The 12,849-nt window shown below is 41.0% G+C and overlaps 1 protein-coding gene across 1 annotated transcript in view; it reads left to right on the top strand.

Annotated features, from left to right (window-relative positions):
- The window catches only part of LOC117344678 (TRAF3-interacting protein 1-like), a 45,806-nt gene that overhangs the window by 32,490 nt on the left and 467 nt on the right, over positions 1-12,849 (top strand). The window lies entirely within an intron of this gene.

Raw genomic sequence — 12,849 nt, 5'->3', positions numbered from 1 at the left:
TTAAAAGTAAAACTCAATACTAACTAAAATCGACAAAACAAGGGCAGATGTACGTCCGTGATTGACCTTGGCAATGTATCCAGAGAGATGATGACCTTGACAGAGTATCCAGGGAGATGATGACCTTGATAAGGTATCCAAGGATATGATAACCATGACAAGGTATCCAGGGAGATGATGACCTTGACAAGGTATCCAAGGAGATGATGACCTTGACAAGGTACCCAAGGAGATGATGACCTTGACAAGGTACCCAAGGAGATGATAACCTTGACAAGGTACCCAAGTAGTTGATGACCTTGACAAGGTACCCAAGGAGATGATAACCTTGACAGGGTACCAAGGGAGATGATGACCTTGACAATGTACCCAAGGAGATGATAACCTTGACAAGGTACCCAAGGGAGATGATGACCTTGACAAAGTATCCAGGGAGATGATGACCTTGACAAAGTATCCAAGGAGATGATGACCTTGACAAGGTATCCAGGGAGATAATGACACTGACAAGGTATCCAGGGGATAACGACATTGATAATGTATCCAGGGAGATGATGACCTTGACAAAGTATCCAGGGATATGATGACCTTGACATGCAATCCAGGGAGATCTTGACCATGAGGGAACATTATAGTATAACATTCATATATTATAGCCACTAGAGGACATAACATAACATTACATGGCCCGAAACGGCCTGACGTGGTTGTGCATGTAGCATTTTAAGCACTGTGAATATTTCAGTTGATTGTAATTCATGGACGAAGGAGTGGTTTGCTCCGTCCGACATCTGGAAGCGAATGAAACTCAATTTGCTATAAGGGCTGGATTTGAATTACTTCGTTGATTACAGACCAGAAGTCAGTGTACTCTGTACAGAATCGGCAAAGGAACTGGTTTTCAAAAGTGCCCGACAGCCACCGAACCTATATCAATCAAGGTTAAGTCCAATGTATCCCGGACTGAAGTCTGTTATATAACCAGAGAAACTCTATTTACAGGCAGGCGTCGGCTGGACGCAAGGATATGTCGTTTGTCAAAGTCGCCTCAGATTGGGAATCTTGTTTTGGCTAAAATAGAGTTCCACCTCCTATAGATGCTATCCACTTATTACCAAGCCCTGATAGCCGATAAGTAATTAGTAATTACCAACAGGCGGATGAAGTCCTACTTCCGTCATCCATCAATGTCCATAGTGACGTAATCAGTGACGTAAAAACATGGCGTCTGCAACGATTATCGTCTGGTATCATGTTGCGCCGTCGTTAGTTCCCAATAAAATGTGTAAAATGGCGACATGAATAACGCTGTGTACATGTTTATATTCTGTTCGAGGTGTAACACATCCCCGCATGCTCTAGGTGTTTATCAGACAAACACCAAACGTCCTTCAAACTGGCTCACATGAATTACAATCGGCGGACCCGCATGTCCTCAGTCGACACCGGTCCTTACGTCGTCAATACTCGCTAAAAGGGTTGGTTAGTTTGGACATGTAATGGGACACTGATACGGGATTCAAACTATGTAGAGATTGATGAAGACAGGATTAACCAGAGTTAAACATCGTAAAGCAAGCTAGTTATAACACGAACTCACGTCCTCAATAAACACAAATACTGACAACTCTCGATACTCAAACATCCCCATGCATCGATACCCAAACATCCCCATGTATCAATACCCAAACATCCCCATGTATCGATACCCAAACATCCACATGTATCGATACCCAAACATTCATATGTATCGATACCCAAACATCCACATGTATCGATACCTTAACATCCACATGTATCGATACCCAAACATCCACATGTATCGATACCAAACATCGACATCTATCAATATCCAACCATCCACATGTATCGATATCAAAATATTCCATGTATCGACACCAAAACATCCACATGTATCGATCCCCAAACATCCACATGTATCGATACCCAAACATCCACATGTATCGATCCCCAAACATCCCCATGTATCGATACCAAAATATCCCCATGTATCGATACCCAAACATCCACATGTATCGATACCCAAACATTCACATGTATCGATACCCAAACATCCCCATGTATCGACACCCAAACATCCCCATGTATCGATACCCAAACATCCCCATGTATCGATATCAAAACATTCCATGTATCGATACCTGAACTTCCACATGAATCGATACCTTAACATCCACATGTATCGATACCCAAACATTCACATGTATCGATACCAAACATCCACATGTATCGATACCAAACATCCACATGTATCGATTCCCAAACATCCACATGTATCGATAACAAACATCCACATGTATCGATACCAAAACATCCACATGTATCGATACCAAACATCCACATGTATCGATACCCAACATCCACATGTATCGATAACAAACATCACATTATCGATACCAAACATCCACATATATCGATACCCAAACATCCACATGTATCGATACCAAACATCCACATGTATCGATACCAAACATCCACATGTATCGATAACAACATCCACATGTATCGATACCAAAACATCCACATGTATCGATACCAAACATCCACATGTATCGATACCCAAACATCCACATGTATCGATACCCAAACATCCACATGTATCGATACCCAAACATCCACATGTATCGATTCCCAAACATCCACATGTATCGATTCCCAAACATCCACATGTATCGATACCAAACACCCACATGTATCGATACCAAACATCCACATGTAACGACACCCAAACATCCCCATGTATCGATACCCAAACATCCACATGTATCGATACCAAGCATCCACATGTATCGATACCCAACATCCACACGTATCGATATCAAAATATTCCATGTATCGACACCAAAACATCCACATGTATCGATCCTATAACATCCACGTGTATCGATACCAAAACATCCCCATGTATCGATACCCAAACATCCCCATGTATCGATACCCAAACATCCCCATGTATCGATACCCGAACTTCCACATGAATCGATACCTTAACATCCACATGTATCGATTCCCAAACATCCACATGTATCGATACCAAACATCCACATGTATCGATCCCATAACATCCGCATGTATCGATACCAAGCATCCACATGTATCGACACCCAAACACCCCCATGTATCGGTACCAAACATCCGCATGAATATTCACCAAACATCCCCATGAATCGTCACCCAAACATCCACATATATCGATGCCAAACATCCACATGTATCGTAATGGAGAAGTTATGATTTTTTCAACTTTGTTTTACCACCAAGATTAATTTGGAGTTCGTCCTTAGAAGTTCAAATATCATATTGTACGAATCCCATCCGGCTTTTGGGGCTTTAGGCCTCCATAGATATATGTTAGTTTTCTTTACGTCAAATGTTGACGTTTTCACTTGTAGCGTTTGAATCTCACACAGACATGTAGGTTAGGTGTATGTAGGATGCTGGACTGATAGAGGGGAGAAAACGTCCGAGAGTGACACCTTTAGTGCCACCTTAGAGTGGGGTCGCTCATGAAAGTTTGCGGATTTGTAATAAAACCGAAGGTTATCATGTAATTTACTTCGTCTTAAAAGCGTTTTATTTGTTGCTGCCTGGTAAGGTACAGGTCAATAAATTGGAAGGGAACTCTCAACTGACACTGGGTATATCGTATACTGACTTAGGACCAAATCACTACAGTACAGTAGTAGTGGGTATACTGTATACTGACTTAGGACCAAATCACTACAGTACGGTAGTAGTGGGTATACTGTATACTGACTTAGGACCAAATCACTACAGTACGGTAGTAGTGGGTATACTGTATACTGACTTAGGACCAAATCACTACAGTACGGTAGTAGTGGGTATACTGTATACTGACTTAGGACCAAATCACTACCGTACGGTAGTAGTGGGTATATCGTATACTGACTTAGGACCAAATCACTACAGTACAGTAGTAGTGGGTATATCGTATACTGACTTAGGACCAAATCACTACAGTACGGTAGTAGTGGGTATACTGTATACTGACTTAGGACCAAATCACTACAGTACGGTAGTAGTGGGTATACTGTATACTGACTTAGGACCAAATCACTACCGTACGGTAGTAGTGGGTATACCGTATACTGACTTAGGACCAAATCACTACAGTACAGTAGTAGTGGGTATACTGACTTAGGACCAAATCACTACAGTACGGTAGTAGTGGGTATACTGTATACTGACTTAGAACCAAACACTACAGTATGGTAGTAGTGGGTATACTGACTTAGGACCAAATCACTACAGTACGGTAGTAGTGGGTATACCTTATACTGACTTAGGACCAAATCACTACAGTACGGTAGTAGTGGGTATACCTTATACTGACTTAGGACCAAATTACTACAGTACGGTAGTAGTGGGTATACCGTATACTGACTTAGGACCAAATCACTACAGTACGGTAGTAGTGGGTATACTGTATACTGACTTAGGACCAAATCACTACACTACGGTAGTAGTGTGTATACTGACTTAGGACCAAATCACTACAGTACGGTAGTAGTGGGTATACTGTATACTGACTTAGGACCAAATCACTACAGTACGGTAGTAGTGGGTATACTGTATACTGACTTAGGACCAAATCACTACAGTACGGTAGTAGTGGGTATACCGTATACTGACTTAGGACCAAATCACTACAGTACGGTAGTAGTGGGTATACTGTATACTGACTTAGGACCAAATCACTACAGTACAGTAGTAGTGGGTATACTGTATACTGACTTAGGACCAAATCACTACAGTACAGTAGTAGTGGGTATACTGACTTAGGACCAAATCACTACAGTACAGTAGTAGTGGGTATATCGTATACTGACTTAGGACCAAATCACTACAGTACGGTAGTAGTGGGTATACCGTATACTGACTTAGGACCAAATCACTACAGTACGGTAGTAGTGGGTATACTGTATACTGACTTAGGACCAAATCACTACAGTACGGTAGTAGTGGGTATACTGTATACTGACTTAGGACCAAATCACTACCGTACGGTAGTAGTGGGTATACCGTATACTGACTTAGGACCAAATCACTACAGTACAGTAGTAGTGGGTATACTGACTTAGGACCAAATCACTACAGTACGGTAGTAGTGGGTATACTGTATACTGACTTAGAAACCAAACACTACAGTATGGTAGTAGTGGGTATACTGACTTAGGACCAAATCACTACAGTACGGTAGTAGTGGGTATACCTTATACTGACTTAGGACCAAATCACTACAGTACGGTAGTAGTGGGTATACCTTATACTGACTTAGGACCAAATTACTACAGTACGGTAGTAGTGGGTATACCGTATACTGACTTAGGACCAAATCACTACAGTACGGTAGTAGTGGGTATACTGTATACTGACTTAGGACCAAATCACTACACTACGGTAGTAGTGTGTATACTGACTTAGGACCAAATCACTACAGTACGGTAGTAGTGGGTATACTGTATACTGACTTAGGACCAAATCACTACAGTACGGTAGTAGTGGGTATACTGTATACTGACTTAGGACCAAATCACTACAGTACGGTAGTAGTGGGTATACCGTATACTGACTTAGGACCAAATCACTACAGTACGGTAGTAGTGGGTATACTGTATACTGACTTAGGACCAAATCACTTCAGTACAGTAGTAGTGGGTATACTGTATACTGACTTAGGACCAAATCACTACAGTACGGTAGTAGTGGGTATACTGTATACTGATTTAGGACCAAATCACTACAGTACGGTAGTAGTGGGTATACTGTATACTGACTTAGGACCAAATCACTACAGTATGGTAGTAGTGGGTATACTGACTTAGGACCAAATCACTACAGTATGGTAGTAGTGGGTATACTGTATACTGATTTAGGACCAAATCACTACACTACGGTAGTAGTGGGTATACTGTATACTGACTTAGGACCAAATCACTACAGTACGGTAGTAGTGGGTATACCTTATACTGACTTAGGACCAAATCACTACAGTATGGTAGTAGTGGGTATACCGTATACTGACTTAGGACCAAATCACTACAGTACGGTAGTAGTGGGTATACTGTATACTGACTTAGGACCAAATCACTACAGTACGGTAGTAGTGGGTATACTGTATACTGACTTAGGACCAAATCACTACAGTACGGTAGTAGTGGGTATACTGTATACTGACTTAGGACCAAATCACTACCGTACGGTAGTAGTAGGTATACTGTATACTGACTTAGGACCAAATCACTACACTACGGTAGTAGTGGGTATACCTTATACTGACTTAGGACCAAATCACTACAGTATGGTAGTAGTGGGTATACTGATTTAGGACCAAATCACTACACTACGGTAGTAGTGGGTGTACTGTATACTGACTTAGGACCAAATCACTACAGTACGGTAGTAGTGGGTATACTGTATACTGACTTAGGACCAAATCACTACAGTACGGTAGTAGTGGGTATACTGTATACTGACTTAGGACCAAATCACTACAGTACGGTAGTAGTGGGTATACTGTATACTGACTTAGGACCAAATCACTACAGTACGGTAGTAGAGGGTATACTGACTTAGGACCAAATCACTACAGTACGGTAGTAGTGGGTATACCGTATACTGACTTAGGACCAAATCACTACAGTACGGTAGTAGTGGGTATACCGTATACTGACTTAGGACCAAATCACTACAGTACGGTAGTAGAGGGTATACTGACTTAGGACCAAATCACTACAGTACGGTAGTAGTGGGTGTACTGTATACTGACTTAGGACCAAATTACTACAGTACAGTAGTAGTGGGTATACCGTATACTGACTTAGGACCAAATCACTACAGTACGGTAGTAGTGGGTATACTGTATACTGATTTAGGACCAAATCACTACAGTACGGTAGTAGTGGGTATACTGTATACTGACTTAGGACCAAATCACTACAGTATGGTAGTAGTGGGTATACTGACTTAGGACCAAATCACTACAGTATGGTAGTAGTGGGTATACTGTATACTGATTTAGGACCAAATCACTACACTACGGTAGTAGTGGGTATACTGTATACTGACTTAGGACCAAATCACTACAGTACGGTAGTAGTGGGTATACCTTATACTGACTTAGGACCAAATCACTACAGTATGGTAGTAGTGGGTATACCGTATACTGACTTAGGACCAAATCACTACAGTACGGTAGTAGTGGGTATACTGTATACTGACTTAGGACCAAATCACTACAGTACGGTAGTAGTGGGTATACTGTATACTGACTTAGGACCAAATCACTACAGTACGGTAGTAGTGGGTATACTGTATACTAACTTAGGACCAAATCACTACCGTACGGTAGTAGTAGGTATACTGTATACTGACTTAGGACCAAATCACTACACTACGGTAGTAGTGGGTATACCGTATACTGACTTAGGACCAAATCACTACAGTATGGTAGTAGTGGGTATACTGATTTAGGACCAAATCACTACACTACGGTAGTAGTGGGTGTACTGTATACTGACTTAGGACCAAATCACTACAGTACGGTAGTAGTGGGTATACTGTATACTGACTTAGGACCAAATCACTACAGTACGGTAGTAGTGGGTATACCGTATACTGACTTAGGACCAAATCACTACAGTACGGTAGTAGAGGGTATACTGACTTAGGACCAAATCACTACAGTACGGTAGTAGTGGGTGTACTGTATACTGACTTAGGACCAAATTACTACAGTACAGTAGTAGTGGGTATACCGTATACTGACTTAGGACCAAATCACTACAGTACGGTAGTAGTGGGTATACCGTATACTGACTTAGGACCAAATCACTACAGTACGGTAGTAGTGGGTATACTGTATACTGACTTAGGACCAAATCACTACAGTATGGTAGTAGTGGGTATACTGTATACTGACTTAGGACCAAATCACTACAGTACGGTAGTAGGGGGTATACTGACTTAGGACCAAATCACTACAGTATGGTAGTAGTGGGTATACTGTATACTGACTTAGGACCAAATCACTACAGTACGGTAGTAGGGGGTATACTGACTTAGGACCAAATTACTACAGTACGGTAGTAGGGGGTATACTGACTTAGGACCAAATCACTACAGTACAGTAGTAGTGGGTATACTGTATACTGACTTAGGACCAAATCACTACAGTACGGTAGTAGGGGGTATACTGACTTAGGACCAAATTACTACAGTACGGTAGTAGGGGGTATACTGACTTAGGACCAAATTACTACAGTACGGTAGTAGTGGGTATACTGTATACTGACTTAGGACCAAATCACTACAGCACGGCAGTAGTGTGTATACCGTTTACTGACTTAGGACCAAATCACTACAGTACGGTAGTAGGGGGTATACCGTATACTGACTTAGGACCAAATCACTACAGTACGGTAGTAGTGGGTATACTGTATACTGACTTAGGACCAAATCACTACAGTACGGTAGTAGGGGGTATACTGACTTAGGACCAAATCACTACAGTACAGTAGTAGTGGGTATACTGTATACTGACTTAGGACCAAATCACTACAGTACGGTAGTAGGGGGTATACTGACTTAGGACCAAATCACTACAGTACGGTAGTAGTGGGTATACCGTATACTGACTTAGGACCAAATCACTACAGTACGGTAGTAGTGGGTATACCGTATACTGACTTAGGACCAAATCACTACAGTACGGTAGTAGAGGGTATACTGACTTAGGACCAAATCACTACAGTACGGTAGTAGTGGGTGTACTGTATACTGACTTAGGACCAAATTACTACAGTACAGTAGTAGTGGGTATACCGTATACTGACTTAGGACCAAATCACTACAGTACGGTAGTAGTGGGTATACTGTATACTGATTTAGGACCAAATCACTACAGTACGGTAGTAGTGGGTATACTGTATACTGACTTAGGACCAAATCACTACAGTATGGTAGTAGTGGGTATACTGACTTAGGACCAAATCACTACAGTATGGTAGTAGTGGGTATACTGTATACTGATTTAGGACCAAATCACTACACTACGGTAGTAGTGGGTATACTGTATACTGACTTAGGACCAAATCACTACAGTACGGTAGTAGTGGGTATACCTTATACTGACTTAGGACCAAATCACTACAGTATGGTAGTAGTGGGTATACCGTATACTGACTTAGGACCAAATCACTACAGTACGGTAGTAGTGGGTATACTGTATACTGACTTAGGACCAAATCACTACAGTACGGTAGTAGTGGGTATACTGTATACTGACTTAGGACCAAATCACTACAGTACGGTAGTAGTGGGTATACTGTATACTAACTTAGGACCAAATCACTACAGTACGGTAGTAGTGGGTATACCGTATACTGACTTAGGACCAAATCACTACAGTACGGTAGTAGTGGGTATACCGTATACTGACTTAGGACCAAATCACTACAGTACGGTAGTAGAGGGTATACTGACTTAGGACCAAATCACTACAGTACGGTAGTAGTGGGTGTACTGTATACTGACTTAGGACCAAATTACTACAGTACAGTAGTAGTGGGTATACCGTATACTGACTTAGGACCAAATCACTACAGTACGGTAGTAGTGGGTATACTGTATACTGATTTAGGACCAAATCACTACAGTACGGTAGTAGTGGGTATACTGTATACTGACTTAGGACCAAATCACTACAGTATGGTAGTAGTGGGTATACTGACTTAGGACCAAATCACTACAGTATGGTAGTAGTGGGTATACTGTATACTGATTTAGGACCAAATCACTACACTACGGTAGTAGTGGGTATACTGTATACTGACTTAGGACCAAATCACTACAGTACGGTAGTAGTGGGTATACCTTATACTGACTTAGGACCAAATCACTACAGTATGGTAGTAGTGGGTATACCGTATACTGACTTAGGACCAAATCACTACAGTACGGTAGTAGTGGGTATACTGTATACTGACTTAGGACCAAATCACTACAGTACGGTAGTAGTGGGTATACTGTATACTGACTTAGGACCAAATCACTACAGTACGGTAGTAGTGGGTATACTGTATACTAACTTAGGACCAAATCACTACCGTACGGTAGTAGTAGGTATACTGTATACTGACTTAGGACCAAATCACTACACTACGGTAGTAGTGGGTATACCGTATACTGACTTAGGACCAAATCACTACAGTATGGTAGTAGTGGGTATACTGATTTAGGACCAAATCACTACACTACGGTAGTAGTGGGTGTACTGTATACTGACTTAGGACCAAATCACTACAGTACGGTAGTAGTGGGTATACTGTATACTGACTTAGGACCAAATCACTACAGTACGGTAGTAGTGGGTATACCGTATACTGACTTAGGACCAAATCACTACAGTACGGTAGTAGAGGGTATACTGACTTAGGACCAAATCACTACAGTACGGTAGTAGTGGGTGTACTGTATACTGACTTAGGACCAAATTACTACAGTACAGTAGTAGTGGGTATACCGTATACTGACTTAGGACCAAATCACTACAGTACGGTAGTAGTGGGTATACCGTATACTGACTTAGGACCAAATCACTACAGTACGGTAGTAGTGGGTATACTGTATACTGACTTAGGACCAAATCACTACAGTATGGTAGTAGTGGGTATACTGTATACTGACTTAGGACCAAATCACTACAGTACGGTAGTAGGGGGTATACTGACTTAGGACCAAATCACTACAGTATGGTAGTAGTGGGTATACTGTATACTGACTTAGGACCAAATCACTACAGTACGGTAGTAGGGGGTATACTGACTTAGGACCAAATTACTACAGTACGGTAGTAGGGGGTATACTGACTTAGGACCAAATCACTACAGTACAGTAGTAGTGGGTATACTGTATACTGACTTAGGACCAAATCACTACAGTACGGTAGTAGGGGGTATACTGACTTAGGACCAAATTACTACAGTACGGTAGTAGGGGGTATACTGACTTAGGACCAAATTACTACAGTACGGTAGTAGTGGGTATACTGTATACTGACTTAGGACCAAATCACTACAGCACGGCAGTAGTGTGTATACCGTTTACTGACTTAGGACCAAATCACTACAGTACGGTAGTAGGGGGTATACCGTATACTGACTTAGGACCAAATCACTACAGTACGGTAGTAGTGGGTATACTGTATACTGACTTAGGACCAAATCACTACAGTACGGTAGTAGGGGGTATACTGACTTAGGACCAAATCACTACAGTACAGTAGTAGTGGGTATACTGTATACTGACTTAGGACCAAATCACTACAGTACGGTAGTAGGGGGTATACTGACTTAGGACCAAATTACTACAGTACGGTAGTAGGGGGTATACTGACTTAGGACCAAATTACTACAGTACGGTAGTAGTGGGTATACTGTATACTGACTTAGGACCAAATCACTACAGCACGGCAGTAGTGTGTATACCGTTTACTGACTTAGGACCAAATCACTGGGTGATTGTAAACAGTACGGTATAGTTTTAAAGGGAGACAATTAATAAACGAATAATAAAAATAACGATCTGTTTATTATTTTTTGTACACGTAGACGAACACTGGCGATTGTCTATTTGTATTGTACACGTAGACGAACACTGGCGATTGTTTATTATATATTGTACATGTAGACGAACACTGACGATTGTCTATTTGTATTGTACACGTAGACGAACACTGGCGATTGTTTATTATATATTGTACATGTAGACGAACACTGACGATTGTTTATTATATAGTGTACACGTAGACGAACACTGACGATTGTTTATTATATAGTGTACACGTAGACGAACACTGACGATTGTTTATTATATAGTGTACACGTAGACGAACACTGGCGATTGTCTATTTGTATTGTACACGTAGACGAACACTGGCGATTGTTTATTATATATTGTACATGTAGACGAACTCTGACGAGTGTTTATTATCTATTGTACACGTAGACGAACACTGACGATTGTTAATTTGTATTGTACGGAGATTCAGAAATAGAGATTGGGAATCGAAGTTATATTTCAACTAAAAAATATCGGAGACGGATGATGTCGGTTTGCAGATCAGCAGAAACTTCTTCTATAAATAGAAGGGATGGATCAAGGTCAAGCATAACCAGTTACCAAGGTCACCTTGATGCCATTCTGCCTAGTGGTGTTGGATTCCTCCGACAATGGAATCTTACAAAAACTAAAATCAAAATAAAAGTATACTTTATTACGCAACAGGCGAGCTAGATTTCTCATCGTTTAGCAATTGTTGAATGCGTCATTAGCGGCTGTTTCGCTGTTTAGTTCCTAAGTATAGACAATTTCGATCAGCAGGGATTGAAGACTTTACAGATAATTCCGTTTCAAATGGCCCGTCTAATGACGTGTTTAAAGCAATTTGCCACAGAAAATAGGAAGAATTACGATAAAACAATACCGATACTTTGTATTGTCTTTTAGAAGTCAGATGATAGCTTTGTTGCTGTGTAGAACACAACGACGCTCTCGATAATTAAAGGAATTACATTTCAGCGCAATTCTAACATTGTTTTTGCTTTAAGGAATTACTTAAAACTGTTACAGAAAGGACGATTGGTTTTTAATTCTGGTGAATAACGATCCTTTAAATTCCTCGATGATTCAGAATATTGGGGACTGGAAGCATTGCTATAAATATGTCCCTGTATGTAGGGCGTATGTACCCAATTCGTAGGAGGCGACTGAATTTGACATCTCCCTCTTTTCTCTTTTCAAAATGTG

This window comes from Pecten maximus, chromosome 16, assembly GCF_902652985.1.
Source record: "Pecten maximus chromosome 16, xPecMax1.1, whole genome shotgun sequence".
Lineage (NCBI taxonomy): Eukaryota > Metazoa > Mollusca > Bivalvia > Pectinida > Pectinidae > Pecten > Pecten maximus.
The sequence above is the reverse complement of the archived record's forward strand: the minus strand, read 5'-3'. Positions and strand labels throughout refer to the sequence as shown.